Here is a 13,754-nt window from a genome sequence, read left to right as displayed (position 1 = left end):
AACAGACTTCCATTGGGAAATAGAGAAATTGAATTTTGAATTAAAAACACCAAGACGGCTCAGCAGTTGTCCCATTGCTCTATTCAATCTTGTCCCCAAGGCAGAAGTGTGACTCTTGATGCGAATATCTTCAGCGTAAATCCAATCCTGATCTCTGCTTACTGACGTTATCATGGCACTGCAGCTAAGAAAGCTTGAGAAGGCCGCAAATGCACCGGAACTGTTGGTGCCGCCTAAAATAACACGAAGAGAAAACTTTCAGGAGGGAAAGCTAAAATGCTAAATGTTAATTCTGAGTGCATACATTCAATACAGTACCTGCGTTTCCATGACAGTTTTTCGCAAAATAAAAGCGTTATTTCTAAAATTTTGACAAAGTACAATTGCGATTTGCAGATGTTTCCATTGAATGGTGTGAAGCGCATAAGCCATCATTTTCATAAAATCTCGAATTCCGAGAATTACGTTTGCTTTTGTTTGTTTACGCTTCTTTGCTGTCAAGAATGGTTGTTGTATTTTTTTCTCATTGGTTACTTGTAAAAAGCATTCCGTCTCCTCCTCCGTCCAAACATAACGTGCCATTTTCACTTGAAGTGAACTGGTCACGTGACCTCATACATCACGTCCAATGATGACACTTTTGCGATATACTTCTATATCAGGGGTGTCAAACATACGGCCCGCGGGCCGGATCAGGCCCGCAAACTGTTTTTTTCCGGCCTGCGAGATGATTTAGCAAAATATAGAAACTGCAGTTTCTCCATGAAAGAAAGTGCTGTTCTAAATATGTCCACTTGGTGTCGCAATATCGTTTCTGCTTCGCAAACAAACTCAATACTGGGGCTGAGCAAATCGGCACAAGTACAGCCATTCACGTCTCCTATTGGCTGCCCTCATTGCCCCAGAACGTCTCCTATTGGCTACCCTCATTGCCCCAGAACGTCTCCTATTGGCTACCCTCAATTCCCCTTAAATGTCTCTGTCGAAACAGACAAAGTTGATGTAGAGCAGTGTTGCCAACTTGGCGACTTTCTCCCCCTAAAAAGTCGCTATTCTCCCATAGCGACTTTTTTTTGTCACAAGCGACAAGCGACAAATCTAGCGACTTTTCCTGGTGTTATTACGTTGCAATCAAGCGCAAATTGTCAATTTTGCAAATTAGATGATGACGTCATTTGGCCACTTCTAGCGACTTTCAGGACAGCCAATAGCGACTTTCCTTACTCAGGAGTTGGCAACACTGATGCTGAGTGCAGAGTGCTCAAAGAACACAAACAAAGTAAAACAAAGAAAACAACTGGAAGTTGTTGTTATTTTTGCGATATTATTACCATACCATGATTTTACTGCTCCGGCCCGCTTGGGAATAGATTTTCCTCTATGTGGCCCGAGGATCAAAATGAGTTTGACACCACTGCTCTATATGGATACGTCTGAACAACCACCTCATGAGACCGTCAAAACCTTTTAGCCATATTTGAGAGGTTTTTCCAAGTTTATGTGTTTCCATGACCAGTTTCTTTATTGCGAGATTTAGTTCTTGCGTAATTCTAGGGGTATTGGAAACCCAGTTAGCGAGTGGATCATGAAACATTAGCTCAGTTATGTCTCGAAATTAGAGATATTAGCAAAACTTTGACACAAAATGCCACATGCTGCACACATTCACGGTTCCACATTGGGGGAAAAGATCCAGTGCCCAATTATTATCACTCTTAATTATAATGACAACCGATAGAAAAGGAAACTCAAGACTGTTGTTTACACCACTCGGCCCACCGTCCTTCACCAGCACGGGGAGCAGCTGGCCTCCAGACTTCAGTAGGTGATCATTTTGAAATAGAAGGTCATAGAATGACTCACTCAGCGTTTCCAAACATTTCTTTTCAGTGTCTGTTTTTATCTGCTATGTAAAAGTACCACATTAACAAAACTTTAAATTTAAAATCAATCTCTGTTCTGGATTTCTGCCTATTGAGCTAATTTGGCCAAATGCATCACGGGGTATTTGGTAGGACAACAAGAGACTGCCAAAAATGCACAGATGTCACACTGATTGAAAAAAAAAAAAATCCTAGGTATGCAGACCTAAGTCCGTTGTGCATCTTTCCCCACACAATGCAATCATGTTACATATCATGCAGTAGGTCCATGGTCAAATGCATGTTGAGGAGCCAGATACATCTTGACCAAATTAGTGACACAACAACATTACAGCAGTACATCTGTTTTTTTTCTTTTCCTCTTTAATTGGCTTCACTCTTTTCACAGTTTAACATTTCTCACCCCTTCACATAGACCGAAAGTGGTTGTTCAAGTAGCTCCACTTCAAGCATCAACTATAATCAAATAATAAGTAAATTACTTTGAACAAAATTTGTATCTTTTAAAGACTTTTAAACACAAGAGCAACAAGCCTGTTTTTCAATGTAAGATGTAAAAAGTACAGATATGCGTGTACAAATGTAGGGAGTAAAGGTCATCAGAAGTCATCAGGAAAAGTAAAGGTACCTGAAAAAAGTAGGTTACAAACACAGCTGGTTAGTCTTAATCTCAAACCAATGCAGGCACCAAAATACATCTAAAGAGAAAAATGCTTGTGGGCATTTGCAAGGGATTTTTTTTTTTTAATATATATATAAAGAAAATCTATTATGGTTGATTATGCCTCATTTCATGGCCCACCCCCACTGAGATATCATTCTCTCTGCTTCTAAACCTGCTTATCAGTGACGCTTACAAAGCAAACTTCTCCTCCCCGTCTTGCACAGGAGCCCCAGACCCTCTCTCTGGGCCACTAACATTTTCCTCCACCAACTACCAATAACCAACAGCTACAGTTAGAGGTCACCGTATTAAAGTAAGCAGTGTTACAAAATGCTAATCAGTCCATCACAAGGCGGCAGCCCGATGCATTTAGGCGTGCGCGCACTGCGGGGACGGCTCGCTGAAGTTCAAAGCGAGCGCCGGGGACGGGAGAAGAAAGGGGATTGGTCGGGAAAAGCAAACAAATCAAAGCTTTACATTGTCCTCAGATGTAAAAACTTCTGTGCTGCTCTTGCACTACTTGCCGCACATCAAAGCAACTCTGCCGTTTCATCGCACATGGGAGCAGAAGCACCTACGAGACGGAGGGCTTTGCTCCATGTTACGGGTGGGAGGTGTGCGTGCGTGCACTCATTAGGCACAAACTCCAATCAAGTAGAAAGCAGTCTGGGACTGTTAGTTACAAGAACTGACATTTCACTACACCAGAACGCTTTGCTTTTCCCCCTCAGAGCTTTACCTCTTTTCTACCAATTATTCCTCCCCCGGCGTTCATGGCGCAGCCCTTGTTCAATGGAGATGGATAAAAGCTCAAGTGTTTATCATGAGGGCATCACGAAAAAAAAAGAAAAAGAAAAAAGAACAGTGAATCTATTAAAAAAACCCTCTCCCACCTGGCAGCACCACGGCCCACAAGATGAAAGAGAGGAATCGTAAAAATGGCGCAGTGGGGACAAGCACTTTAAGATTTATACTTAATTTTGTCGTGCAAAGTGACTCCCACCTCTCTTTTTATTGATGTTGGGGAGCTTCAGCAGCGAAGTGGCTGCCTGGCTGAGATAAGAGATATTTCACAGAAGAGCAAAATAAAAATTTAAAAAAAGCAATACTGTTTTGGCCCATTCTTCTGTCAAAATAATATCTCTCGTATTGGATTCAGGGTCTGTAGGCGTTTCGCTCGATTGTTCAAAACAAAGCTTTCATCGTGGCATTGAAAATGAACAGCAAGGGAGAGTTTAAAAGATTTTCGAGAGAGATACACCATTCTAAAATAAGCTCTTTCTTTTTTTCATTAAGCTGCATTTTTTTACGTTTCAATCACAAGTTTGTTTGCCCGTCAAGTCGCTCTGCTGTTGGCTTTTTCCAACATACGAACCTTGATAAATTTCAATGTAGCTGCGTTTCCAAAATAAAAACAATATTTATCAAATTTCGACAAAGTACAATTACTATTTGCAGATGTTTCCATCGAATGGTGTGAAGTGCATAAGCCCTAGTTCGCGTAAAATCTCGTCCCATGAGACCCCACTTTGAGGAGGATCGAGGTACAAAACATTTTGCAATGAATCTGCATTTCAATGTTGTTTGCTGTCAAGAATGGTTGTTATATTTTTCTTTTGATTACTTATAAAAAATATTCTGTCTCCTCCTCCTACGTCCAAACATAACGTGCCATTTTCACTTGAAGTGAACTGGTCATGTCACCCTGTACATTACGTCCCGCTGACGTGCAAATGTGAAAAAAGTGTTTCCATGACACTTTTGCGATATATACCTCTATATGGATATGTCTTAAAAAAAACGCCTCATGAGAGCGTCAAAACCTTTTAGCCATGTTTGAGAGTTTTTTCTTGGAATTTTAGGTGTTTCTATAACCAGTTTGTATTGTGATATTTAGACCAGCCGTGAAAGGCGGTTGCCACACTCCCTCAAGCCAGACTGTTTGGGGAGCAGATGTGAGCTTGGCACGGCAGACGCTCGCCTCCCGGACCAAGACGGGCACAAACCCAGGGCAACGCTCTGCGGGCAGCAGGGCAACCACCACGCCAGTCATTCATAAAAAAAAAACAAAAAAAAAAAACGAGCTATCGTACCATCAATTTTCAAAAGGGAGAAATGCAATGATGCTGAACGCAAGCTGCTGACAAAAGAGAGACAAGGTTGAACTTGATGGCCGTCTTTTCACTTATGAGGTGTAGTTTTCTGCACTTTGAAAAGGGGAAAAAAAAAAAAAGTATTCCTGGAAATAGTGCTTGAAAATTTCTCAGGGCTGACAGACAGAGGCCACATGGGGCCATGCAAAAGCACATTGATCAAGTGGCTTTTAATGTCGACGACACAGTCTGCCTATAAATCATGTGCCCATGACACAGGACACCACTTCCACAGTTCTTCATCTGGATTAGACTTTTAGCTTTTTTGAACAGCATTTACAATGTCAATAGCAGCAATGGTTTTGCATCAACCAACGTCCATGACCATTTTAGATGCTCTTCAAGGTCCATAAATACATTAATAAAAGAAAATACTGGCAGTACAATTATAGTAATTTGGTCCCCCCCCCACCTCCCCTTTTGAACGTATATATTCGCTGCCATCATGCGCTGCTATTTTTTAAGGAAGCCCAGTATTTAAGGAAGCCCTCCTGCCCTAAATATAAAACGTGCTGTCAGGCAGGCCTCCTTGAATACCGGGCTTCCTTAAAAATTGGACCTTTAAAGCACAAGGCTTTAATTGCTTGCTCACACCCTTGCAGCTGCTGCCAAATACCCCAGTAATGCAATATGTTCAATTGTTGTGTGTTCCCCGCTTCATCGAAAGTCCCTGGCCGACCATATGCCATGGTGCTAATCCAGTCACACTGGCAAATCCGGCACAGGTCTAACGTCCCTTCTCGAAGAGCGTGAAAGAAAACAAGGGAGGCGTTAATGTGCCCCGACATTTCTTCCTCAGCCATCCATCTGGTCCGCCACAGATGAGGAGGAGGCAGCGAGCGAGCCTCCCATTTTCAGCCCGAGGTCCTTCACCACCCACTTCGTCACCAAGCGGTGATCAATACACATTGAGAATTGAAACATCTCTCGCACACAGTTTTGTGCAGTTCTACAGAATAAAGAAATACATTTCACAACTTGGCCCAGGACTGATTGACTGGAGACGGATCGACAGAGGCGGATTATAAAAAGCCTCACATCCCACTTGGGAAGAAGAGGATATTGAACGAGTGAACGACCGAAAACCGAACAACAAAGTGTTTCAAAAAGAAGGAAGCTGTCCGACTCCAGGGCAAGACACGAGCATCCTGCTATCACAACAAAAAAAAAAATAGGAAAAAGCACCACAGTAAACAGAATTGCCTCTTCACTGAGAAAAACAAAGATTTCTTTTTTTTTGTAATCTTGTCATTTTTGAAGAAGTTTCAAAGTCAGATGGTCTTGCGACGTTGCCACCCAACTCTGCCTCAATGTTACCCAGGAGGTAGAGAGGCTCTTCCACTTTCGGAGGTAAGCGGTAAGATTCCCGCCTCCTTCGGTCCACACATCAGTTCGTCCTTGGGCAAGACACTCAATGCTGAAGCCGCCGAAATGGCAGATGGCCGCAGATGGCTGCAGATGGCTGTTCCAACAGTGTCTGAATGCGTGTTAGTGATAGATGGGTTGGTCTCCCCACAATTGATGTACGAATGAGCGAACGTGACCTGTCGCATGAATCTGTGAGTGATCAGATTGCATGGAAAAGCACAATGCAAGTGCCTTCCATTCAGAAAAATAAACGAATGAATGAATAAAACTGCCAGAGATGTACTTAAATAGTTGACGCCTTTTAAAAGGTGTTTGTGAGATTTGTTAGCTGCAGAAAGAGGTCTTTCAGAGCCACAGCTATGCTATGGCTGACTCACCCTCCTCTGTGCAAACTGATACTTCACCCGCAATTGAACATTTTTCAACGGCAATGGTAATGGTGACATCATCACCTTTCCAGTCTGAACTTTCACAGACAGAACGGTTTCCACACAGTGGACATTATAGACTCAAATGCTAAACAAAAATAGAAAATGTATTGCGTCTTCTTTGTGGAAATCAGAAACGGCAGTCAAGTTTTGAGACAAGATGGTATTGTTTAAAGAGTCAATACAATTGGCACAGCAAATTCCCAAACTTTGGTTTTCATCACGTGTCCTTCCACACAGACTGCAGATGTTGCACTGCGAAAGAAATCAACCTCACAGCATTACCAGAGTGAGATCGATTCATATTTTTCTCAAAGGTCGGCTGCAGCCTTATAAAACGCTGCAGCAACAACTGTGTTGCTCTCTCGTGTGTCACCAAATAGCTCCTAGCAAGGATGCTTTGTGGATATTTTGGCCAAGATGGAAGCCATGGTTTTAACACCGCAACTAGTATTAATTGTTACTCTGGTATTGATACCTGATGAACCTGTCTAGCACTGGATCGATTCTTATAATAACCTATTGATCTGCAACTCGCATAGTGCACATGTGAACACACACATACAAAAACAAACACACACACACACACACACACACACACACACACACAGACGTCATCTCCAATGTGATGAGAGCAGAGATATACAGGCAGTCATGTGGTGCTTTTTCAACTCAGAGAACATCATCAACAGCAACAACATGTATGCCACATGTGTGATCCTAAATTATTCATTAAAAATTCTGACATGAAGCGATGTGAAGATCAGAGTTCCAACCATTCAAAACTTGGGATGACTTTTGCGTCTGTAAGATCTCCTCACACAAGTCCAATAAATTATTTCTAACTTGTGGGCTGTGTCTACGATGCTGTTGTCAAATGTTATTGTCAATACCCTTTAAATATGCACTTCGTCTATGTACAGAGACGTTTTTTTTATTTTTCTTCTAAAGGCCGGCAATGTTTCTTGCAAAAACAAAACAGACTTAAGGGGAAAACTGCCAAGACACTGTTGCACCTTAACTAGAACTTGATTATAAAGACTAACACTGAGAAAATGACCTGATTAATTTTGTTTCAACCAGATACGCTCCCTAAAGTGTTTTAATTTTTTTAATTGGCATCAAATAAGAAAGGGAAATCAGCAACACCGCAGGTTTCTAAGCTTTCTCCTAAGCTCTTTGCAACGCCACCCCAAGCTGCCTGGTGACTTGTTGCGTTTTCCTGCTGTTCCGCGGCTGCTGCCGCTGTCCACTTGGACACATTACTTTCCATGCGTAAAATATTGCAAACAAAACTAACTCACAGCTCGCATTGACGCAATCAAACTTCAAGGTTTGGTCTGAATTCACTCTTTGAGGTAGACATCACAGCTCAAAGGCTAATGTAATTTGTGTCCCACCACAGTCACACAGGTAGGGACCCGTTTCTGCCCGGCAACGTGCCACAAGCATCGGTCCCACTGCTCTGTAAAAATTCACGAGCTTTGAAGAAATGTCAGCAACTTTACCACCACGGCCCCGTGAGACAGCGCAGATGTGTGGATAGAGAAGAGGCGATGACATGAGGGACAGACTCAAGCTCCTGTTTGCATTTCAGCTTCACCTGCTCACTGCAGCACCAGCCTCGACAGTGATGCTCTGTGACAGCAGAATAGGTTTTCTTTTATTCATCGTGTTTGTTTTTTTTTTTTTCAATTTTCTGACATTTTAAAGGGCCCCTGTGATGCTTTTCCACTTTTCTGAGCTTTAAAAACTGTTACAATGTTGAACCCTATCGTCAAACGATCGAAAATCATCAAATAATGAGGGTCATGCGTTTGGACGTGAGCCCTGCAAATTGTTGGGCATGGTTCTAAACGCTCTGTTCACGGAGAACACTGGGAACGCAATGAACGCAATGACATGGTTTTCATTTATTCGGCAAAGACAGTTACCTTGAACTAAGCTCAGAACAAATCACTGTGAATACTGAATTTAATAAAATATTTGACCTACCAAACCAACCTAATTCCGACAGTGTTTATGACCAGTGCTTATAGTAGTCAGTGAGCGCTAATATGCATTACATACATCATCCTCGTGCGTATGGACCGAACAGTACACACAGAAATGATAGAACTACTAACTGGTAGAACTGAACAGTTCATGATTTTCCCGTGAACCGTTCTATCCCGGGTGCTCACCCAAACTCTGTTTCCACTTGATCTGCGTTGTATTGTGGGGGAAAACACAGCTGATCACCTCTTTTGAGTTTTTGTTTTGTACAGCAGGGTCAAGCCGTTGCAGTGTCAGCTGACAGAGGGGAATCTGAGAGCTGACACTGGCTGTCAACGCATTTCCAACTGTTATGGGTGGTGAACACAAGCTCCTGGAGCTGCTATGACTGTAATTGAAGCTTTCAGCAGCCTGACAAAAGTGGTCCAAGCTAAAATCTGGTTTGTTTACCTTCAATAATCATTTATTGATGTTTCCATTTACATGCACTGTCCCTCCCAAACAAATAAAATATACATCTAAATGTCTAAATAAGCATGTCCACTGTTGTGAGTGCAACGCTCCCAATGTCAAACAAAATAAAAAAGAGGTTTCGTAATAGAGTCAAGATACATCACCGCCATACAAATTGGAGTCGGATGTTTGCAGGACATTGACATTCATGACACCTTATTCATTCATATACAGCCATTGAAAAACAAATTAATTCCCACTTTTCAGCAACTATGTTTTGACTAGCCTGACCCTCCAGCGTATATGACTGGGACTTTTGGACACTTGGAACTCCTCTAATCTCCAGAATTTTATTGTGTCTGAAAGTTCGAGAGCGGGAAATATTTGACCAACCTGAATATGACCTTTTGGTCAAGGATAAACAGGTTCTGTTAGCCCTTTGCCGCCTGACGAGAAAGAAAAATCAAAGGCAGCCTGACAAGACTACCAGGAGTGTTTACCAAACACAGAACCTCTTTGCCAGTATTGGTGGCCTTGCTGTCTAAAATGTGTGTGTATCTTGTTTTCACTGCAAGTCCAGTCCAAAGGTCTTGTTATGCTCGTCTTCACCGCTACATGGGGCATCCAAACCCACGTCCTTCATGCATTTGCAGAGTCTCTGACTTTTACAACTTTCAAGACTTGCAATTGTTCCTAAAAATGTTCATTCATTCATTCATTCATCTTCCATACCACACCATTCCTGAGATCAGCGTTACGGGGGTCTGCTGGAGCCTATCCCAGCTGTCTTAGGACGAAGGCAGGGTGACACCCTGGACAAGTCCCCAGTTCATCACAGGCCCACATAGGGCGCGGCCCCACAGCACCGCCTCGCCTCGCCTCGCCACGGTACGGTTGTAGAGCGGCCCCACTGGCCGCTACACGGTTGTAGGGGGCGCCGTTTTGGTACCTCAAGCGCCCAGGGTCCAAGCGAGACGAGGCGAGTTGAGTGGTGACGTCGTGACGAGCAGGGCACCGGATTGGCTCAGTGTTTTCGTCGATTTTCCCTTTCGGAGCGGACACCGACGCCAACTCTTTCGACACGGAACTTCCGTGTTCGCGAGTGTGTTCAACCATATTCGCGAAAACGACGAGCGGCAAACGGCGAAGCGCTCGGAACAAACCATGTTGCTCCTGCGTGAGGCGCGTTAAGTTAGGGAATCCGAGGAGTCTTGAGACGGGAGGAAATACGGATTGGTCGAGAGGACGTGGCTCTTCGCCGCGAGGAAGCCTCGAACACCGCGGCATAAAGTGGTCCTTGGCTCGGTAGGGCAGCTGTTTCAAATAAGGAGTTTTGTTTACTGTCTGTTTGTTTTTAAATAAATGCTATTTCCCGTTGTATCTGTCTCGTGTTTACTTTTGGTGAAGATATAAAGGTTGAACTACACCTTTACTCTCCCAGAAAACGAAACCAGAAATTATAAATGTTGCCTGCATAAATGATCAACTGTGATTTCAGTGAGGGAAACTGTTCTTTCTTTAACAGAAAAGCAACCACAGACCGAGCAGCAGGTATGAAACAACTTCTACTTTGTCCATTGCTGCGCTGTTGTGTATCGCACAGAAATAATGCCGTCGAAAACATTGCCCCGCTTTACCGCGTCGACTCCGCCCACGGTCTCGTGGACCCGGGGCTGTGGGGACACAATCGAACCGTGGCGAGGCGCGGCGTGGCGAGGCGAGGCGGTGCTATGGGGACGCGCCCATAGAGACAAAGAGCCATTCACACTCACATGCACACCCTACGGACAATTTAGAATGTTCAATTGACCTCACATGCATGTTTTTGGAGTGTCAGAGGAAGCCGGAGAACCCGGAGAGAACCCACGCAGACACAGGGAGAACATGCAATCTCCACACAGAAAGGTCCCAGACCCGGAATCGAACCCGCACCCTTCTTGCTGTGAGGCGGCAGCGCTAACCACAGCGCCACCATGTCGCCCCCTAAAAATGTTGAAAGCAAAATTTCTCAAATTGCCAGACCAAGGGCCTTTTTTTCCAGGCTTCCCTTCCACTAGGCAAAAACACGCTGTTGGGCTAAATGGCAACTCTAAATGGTCTGCGGGTGCTAATGTGTTGTTATCTTCCTAGGTCCCTGCCTGGCTACTCATAACCCCGCTTTCGCCACAAGCGACGAGGCCACGGTAGGCTGCAGCACGCCCGTGACCCTCAGTGCAGGAGAAGCAGTAATAGAAAATGGATGATGGATGGGTAGACAGTTGAAAGCAATAGAGAGGGGTCGTCCTGAGATTAGGGAGCAAGTTGAGGCTTAAGGGTCTACATCAGGTTATGTCAACATGTCAGCTGCACAAAGGAAGAATGATGTTTCCTGTTTTATCATCTTTTTTATTATAGCTTCAAACCAGTCAGATTAAAGGTTAAAAAAGCAAGCACGAGTCAGATGTGTGTTGTGGGAGAAACTTTCTCTTAACTATTATTATGAACAACGTCGGCACTTTGCAATTCACTGAGAGCAGGAGGTAAATTAAAAGTGTGCTACCGAGAGCAGAGCTCCACGCTAATTAAATGCCAAACGGGCCTGCTGGAGAAACAACCCTGTTCAATTATGTTGGGATGGCAGGAGGAGAGTCAGGAGAGCAGCACTAAGTGATGCACATCACACTGAGACACAGGGAGAGACAGCCGACGTGCTGTGGCCAAGGCAGAGGCCGTGATGGGAGTCCGAGGGCGAGCGTTGGCCGTGATGCGGCTCATGATCCGTCTTAAATCACTGCTCCCGTGGTGTATTTGTAAGGCTTTTCATTTCCCAGCGGGCACATCGGAAGCATCAGGTAAGTGTCGATCAGCAGTTGAGGCGAAGCGTCAAGAATCAGCGGATTTGCACCTGCCCTGCCTTTTTCTTATTCAGCTCTACCTCTGGGACGCTGCAGTGTCTGGCAGCCCTGCGGAAAGGCAACACGGGTGTCGACACGTCCGACAGTAGCTCATCCCTCACTGGCCACCTTGGTTGAATGTCAGTTCTCAGTCTTCCAGGTCAGTTCTTCAAGAAAAGGTTGGGGAGTCCTATGTATTGAATTAGTAGAAGGAGGTTGGAGGCGGGCCTGAAGGCTATTGGTCCCTCCTTTTGGCAAAGGTGTTCATTAGGCAAATAAGGTGTAGCCCAGGTGGGTCATTAGAAACTAGGAAACTAGTAACTTATTAACTATAATTGATAGTTACTCGTAATTGTAACTATTATTACTAGTATTATTCTATTATTTACGAGTATAGCTGCACAAAACATGCACTTTTGAAACCTCTGCGCCCAGTAGGAATGTCTGGAATATCGTTGCAGCCACAAACAACTTTTGTCTGAATGTTACATTATTATTTTATAAGTTGGCAAATGTGAAGGTCACAACATGTCCAGCAGAGCATTTTGGAGTAGATGGATTGTGTATTTCTGGGCTGATGGACCTCCATTGCATTGGCTGAGCAGCTCTGCCCCGTGATCTTAAAAAAAAAAAAAAAAAAAAACAGCCACAGACAATTACAGAGTGTACCTCAACCGACGATGGTGATGTTTGACTGTCTAAAAAAATTGAACTATCCCTTTAGGAATAAGGGGAATGGTGACAAGCTAAAAAGCTATATTCTTATTCTTCAACACTAAAAGTCTAATACTGCATATGAGGCACCAAATAGTCCAATTGCAATTGGGCTGGGTTGCAACATTCATCTGGCCCAACAATTTGAATGTCACACCTATTGAGCGGTGCTAGTTTTAGGAATGATGTAGTCGGCCGTCCCTTCTTGTGTGGAATACAGACAACTCAAACATCCTGGGACTGCAAAGGACTAGTTGGTCAATGCTAGCAACTGAACTTGCTTTCAAAGCTCTCGATTACTTGAAATGTGAAGCCACTCAAACACTCTGTTTCGCTCTACAGACGTGAAAACCACAGAGCTACAGTAATGTATATCTCTTATGCGCTTGTCAACTTTCTTTTGGTTAAGACAGTTTTGTGTTTGAAGCAGTTTCCTACTGAATGGACATTTGGTGCATTAGAATTGCTGCGTTGCAATGAAATTACTCACGCAGATAAAAGGCGAAAGTGGCAGAAAAGTTTTTTGTGTGAATTTATTCATAGTTATATTATTCCATTTTAGGTCCAACAATTTATTTCTGAAATAAGCAGCAAAACATAATGTAGCTTGTCTGAAAATAACTCAAAATGTTGCCTGCCATAATCATTTAAACATTGAATTTGCTGAGGAAATGTGTTTTTTTCAACCAAAAACCAGATCTTTTTGCGTAATGAACGTTTTTGATTGCTCCTTTGTTTTTTCGCTGCAATTTCGATATTCGACTTTGAAGCGCGTAAGATAACCCGCAGTCTAGCAATTTTTTCAAAGACCGTGCAGAAGACCACTTTCCCCATTATTGCAGCGCACGGCGAAAAATAAAAATAGAACTCAAGGGATGGATCCATAACTAGAATAGCTGCAATTACACAGCTTTGAGGCGGCAGGCTGCTGCTTGGTGTATTTTCACCAAAGACGTGTTCCAAAGACAAATTAACATGTAGCCCGACTGAAACTCTTCTGGCAAATGACATCACTTACAGCAAAAACAAAAAATTGTTTTTCCACCCTAAAATTTCATTGAATTCTATGTCTTAATCCGGTTGCCTTCCTGACACTCTCCGCCAAGTATATGACTGTATAAGTATAGGACACCATTCTATACTGTAAAAGTCACAGTTTTTAAAAAGGTTTCAAAACTACTACATGGCATCACTTTAATCAAAAACCAGAACTGCTTAATACA

The sequence above is a fragment of the Nelusetta ayraudi genome, unplaced genomic scaffold (assembly GCF_046127955.1).
Source record: "Nelusetta ayraudi isolate G7.1 ecotype Tasmania unplaced genomic scaffold, CSIRO-AGI_Nayr_v1 ptg000135l, whole genome shotgun sequence".
In the NCBI taxonomy this organism is placed as follows: domain Eukaryota; kingdom Metazoa; phylum Chordata; class Actinopteri; order Tetraodontiformes; family Monacanthidae; genus Nelusetta; species Nelusetta ayraudi.
The sequence above is the reverse complement of the archived record's forward strand: the minus strand, read 5'-3'. Positions refer to the sequence as shown.